This window comes from Lemur catta, chromosome 10 (genome assembly GCF_020740605.2).
Source record: "Lemur catta isolate mLemCat1 chromosome 10, mLemCat1.pri, whole genome shotgun sequence".
Classification (NCBI taxonomy): domain Eukaryota; kingdom Metazoa; phylum Chordata; class Mammalia; order Primates; family Lemuridae; genus Lemur; species Lemur catta.
In genome coordinates, this window is record NC_059137.1 from 21,137,479 (window position 1) to 21,142,549 (window position 5,071).

The following is a 5,071-nucleotide window of genomic DNA, read 5'->3' on the forward strand; positions in this document are numbered from 1 at the left end:
TAGCAATTGAAGTCATGTGGGAATGTGGATTCTACTTACAGAAGAAAATAATATAGATATGTTTAGTATAAAACGCAACAACCTCAGCTGAGATCTGTGGCTCAGCTGGATGGCACTCAAGCTTGAATATAAGGCTTCCGTAGAGCAAAGTCTATTTCTGGATCAGTGCTCTGTGATGGTGAAGTGCCCCTTCCAGTGGACAGCGGCAGATCATACTGGGAAGAAATACAAGGGTAGAGGTTACAGCATCCAGAGATCCCAAACATTCTCCAGGGAAATTTCACTGGGAACTAGAGGACATGTCTAATTTGGTTTTGCTGGAGCTGTAACTGAGAGAAGTGGCATATGTTTCCTTTGTTTCCAGATTCTTCCCAATCACTCTTGGGCCCCTTTTTCTGCCCCCACCACTCTGCTGAAAGGAACTGTTCATTCACTCAGCAGTCACCATTGTCTTCCTAATTATGAAAATCACTTGCCTGTTCTCAGTCCTCATCTACTTTGCCTGAGGTTGTCCCCCAGCTCTCTGACAGTTCCTTTATTTTATGGACTCTGCCCACCTTCTTATGAAAGTGTGTTCCCAGTTGAGCCCTTTAGTTGCCTTCCTTCCTCAACATTCTCTCCCTCTGAGATCTCACGCACCCCTGTGGCTACTCTCGCCTGTTCTGATGATGACTGCCAGATCCCTCTCCATTCCCGGGGCCCAGGGCTGCCTCTCCCTTGACACATCAGCCACCAATCTCCTCCCTCTCTGCCCACCCCTCCTTCTCCCTGACTGCTCACCTAGGCTGTAATGCTAACTCTGCTTCCATATCTTTCTGCCCAACTGACAGTGAGCAACTCCAGTGCAGTGACTGAGATGTGTCTTCTTAGCATCTGCCCACTGCTCAGTCTCGGGCCTAGCATACACTTTTAAAAGCTGAATCTTGTTAGGGAATTCAGTGCTAAAATCAGCATGTAAGACATAGATTGTGAATAACCACAATTGCCCTCAAATAATTCTTTATGTCACCCATAAATTATACATGGTTTTCATAAACATGAAAAGGAACAGCAAATTTACCTTCCCCATCTCACACTGCCTCTGGGACATATTTTCAGAGAGCAGGAAAGCTGGAATAGCCCCTCTTAGTTGCATTATATTTTATCTGTCACTCCCTTCTACTTGTGCTTTTTTTTTTACCCCACACATTTATTGAATTTCCATAAGTGAAACTCACATATAGCCATAACTCCATTGTAAGGATTTGATGAATGAACTCTTTTCCCTTTCCTTAAACTGGTTCTTCCTCTTGACCTCACCTTTCTGATAATGATAGCACCTCACTGAATCAGCATGGAAATTCTTTGACTCCTCCCTCTCCGTCACCCTTTCTTTCCAGTTTCCAGGTTCTGGTTCATTCTTCCTTTGCACAACGTCCATTTTTCTCCATTTTATTGCCATCCACATGCAGGTCCTGATCACCTCTCATCGTGATTTCTATGGTAGCCTCCTAACTGCTCTTGCTGGTCTCTCTCCAGTTCATGTTCCACATTGCCCTTAGAATAACATTCTCTAAATCATTTAGTCCTATCACTCCCCGATTCAAAAGCCATCAATGGCTCCCCACTGGCTATCAAATAGAGTCCAGGCCCTACAAAATCTAGTCACAAGCTGTCTCCAGTCCTACCTCCCACTCTTCCCAGACAGGAACACTATACTCCTTGCCTATCCCCCAAACTTTTCCCACCTATGTCCCTTCCCTCCACCTCAAATGCCACCTCCACAAATACCTCCACTTACCAAAACCTAACCCAGCCTCAATGGTAACACCTCATCACTACTATTCTTTCTTTGTACCACTTATCTTATGCTGCTAGATTATAAATATATATTTCATTTTTTTTAAATTTATTCACTCATTCAGCATGTATTATTGAGCACTTCCAATGCCCCAGCACTCAGCTAGATACTGGAGATATATACACAGTGAAGACAGAGGGGGCCCTGCCACTCACAGGACTCATAGTCTGGCAGTGGAAGGTGGCAACAGACAAACTGTGAGCCCCAGCAGAGGCTCTGAGAGGAAAAGTGAAAGAGGGGAACCTCATCTTGACAGTGGTCAGAAAAAGGTTATTTCCAAAATAAGTCATATATAGGCTGAGACCTAAAGAATGAGTAGAGAGTAGCCAAGCAGAGAAAGGAAGAAATGAATTTTCCAGGTTGAAGACAAAGTAAAAAAAAAAGTCTGGGCCAGGTACAGTGTCTCACGCCTGTAATCCTAGCACTCTGGGGCTCTCCAGCCCCAGTTCTCCCCACGCTGCCTTGTTCTATGCACTGCAGCCATGATTTTTCCCTTTTGGTTCTTCCAATGAGCCATGTCCTTTCTTACCTTCAGACTTTTTTTTTTTTTTTTGAGACAGAGTCTCACTGTTGCCCAGGCTAGAGTGCCATGGCTTCAGCCTAGCTCACAGCAACCTCAAACTCCTGGGCTCAAGCGATCCTTCTGCCTCAGCCTCCCAAGTAGCTGGGACTATAGGAGTGCACCACCACACCCGGCTAATTTTTTTCTATATATTTTTGGTTGTTTGGCTAATTTCTTTCTATTTTTTAGTAAAGACGGGGGTCTCACTCCTGCTCAGGCTGGTCTTGAACTCCTGACCTCCAGGCCTGTTATGTACAAAGGCCTCCAGTCTTTGAAAGATGGCAAAGAAAAGATGTCATTTTCATAATGTAATATCACCACCTAGTGGTCCCAAAGAAACTTTACTGATTGATCCAGGAAAAGTCTCTTCCAGAGTTATATTCCTGGGAATTACTCTCCACCATTTCTCTGGAACTTTTCCTTTCTCTATCAAGATAATCTAGGGGGTTATTCTCTAATATACAATAGATACTCAATAAATATTTGTTTAAAATGCATAAATAGAAGGTCAAATTAATTTCATACCCTGTACTTTATGGCAAGAAAAACTTAGAAATTCTTTCCCAGATTCCTCTGAACTGCAAGGGGCCTCTAATCATTTCTATTTAAAAGCCAGAGGTATTTCTGTCCTTAATTTAGCAAGCAATTCCTTTAGGTGCATTTGAAGAAACTGATTTTTTTTTAAGGGTATTGTATCATGGAGGAAACCCTGACTCCTTCCCACCAAACCCTGGGAGTTTTCTTTAATTCAAAAACAATGAAGAACAGGCCAGGTATGGTGGCTCACGTCCGTAATCCTGGCACTTTGGGAGGCCAAGGTGGAAGGATTGCTTGAAGTCAGGAGTTCGAGACCGACCTGAGCAAGAGTGAGACCCTGTCTCTACTAAAAATAGAAAAAATTAGCTGGCACACGCCTGTAGTCCCAGCTACTCAGGAGGCTGAGGCAGGGAGTCAGAGGTTGCAGAGGAGTTTGAGGTTGCAGTGATCTATGATCACACTACTGCACTCTGAGAAGACAGAGCAAGGCTCTGTCTCAAAAAAAAAAAAGAAAAGAAAAGAAAAGAAAGAAAGAAAAGAAATAAAGAACAGAGTATGTCCTCCAGAGGTCAGGACTAATACCAAAATAAAGAACAGCAGGCTCTGAGAGGAGGCAAGTGTGGGCCTAGAATGTCTGAAACTGTTTTCATTGACTCTTGCTTCTATATACATGTCAAACTGGGCCAGGTGTCACTGGAAAATGTCCTTAGAAAATCATGGTGACTCAAATCAAGTGGACTGTCTCTAGCAGGGATCACAAAGTAGCAAAGAACAGAAGAAACTAAGGACTAGCTTCTTGGAAATATAAACCTCCTAGGACAACATTCCAACAGGCTAAACCTAAGTCCTCTTGTTGGCTTAAGTATAGAAAGCAGATCTCCAAGAAATTCTAGTATTAATAATTAAGCCTTACTTCTCTACTTCCCTGGGTCTAGATGGTGGAGAAATGGCAGTTAGCAACAGTTACCTGGCTCCTCCCCTCTCAGAACATGGGAAGCTGAAGCAAAAGATTCATGAGGGTTCCTCCTCCTCGGTCACTGCTTTTCTATGTGATGTCATCCTTCATTTCTGATTGAGGGTGTCCCGTCTCAGTTGTACAGTAAAGAGAGGGAATTGGAGGGGCATCAGGGCACAGTGGATGAGGACAAAGAGTAGACCCAGGTTCTAAGCCCAGACCCCTTCACATACTGGCCTTTGACTTTCGGCAAATTATTTGACATCTCTAGCAGGGCTACCAGGTACATAGTGAAGGTTGTAGACCAACTCTAGGGCTGATGCTCATATTGTAATCATCATAGATTTGTATATTCATTAACTTTCAACAGACAGTAATAAACTGTCTTAAGGAGTGCCTTTTTTATAATTCACTCAAAGGCCCCACATGGGCTATCATCAGCGCTGCATTCTGAGCCTAATCTATAAAAGGGAGACAATCCACATCTGTCTACAGAGCTGGCCAGAGAACCAATCAAAATAATGAGTGTGAAGCACCTTGAAAGCTAACATGGTATATTTCCCAAAGTTCTGTTTGTGATCATACAACTTTGAGGAATTGGTATGACAAAGGTGAAACAAGTTTCGGCCTGCAAATGTTTTTTCTCCCTTTGAAAATAGAAGCGAAGGCCAGTGTTTAGATAGCAAATATCTTCTCGCTCAAAATATGTCCTGATACAAAAGGTAACTTTATACTCACCAACAGAACTTAAAAATATGTTCCAGTTTCTGAGAGTTACCTCACCAAGTAAATAAAGTAGTTGAATTAGTTATAAAATAGACTTTCTCTTCTCTGCCTGAGTCTTCAGATAAAATAAGCAAATGAAAGATAAAGCCTGCCTCATCCTCGTCCTCACTCTCCCCCTACACACTGACCATTAGAAACTGCGTATGCTCCAGTGGACAGGTCTGAGACTAGGCTAAGGAGAAGTGAAAAAAAACATGAATTTTTAAAAGTCAGCCTACAGAAGTCAGTCTGCAATGTAATGCACATTCAAGAAATAACTGTTTTCAGGAAAATAGCCCACATAACACCTCTTTGATTCCTCTCACCATGAAGATTCAGCTAAGTATAGTTCAGCCTAGTAACACAAATGATGTCACATAATTTTGATTTAGCTTAGAAAAGAGGAGGCATA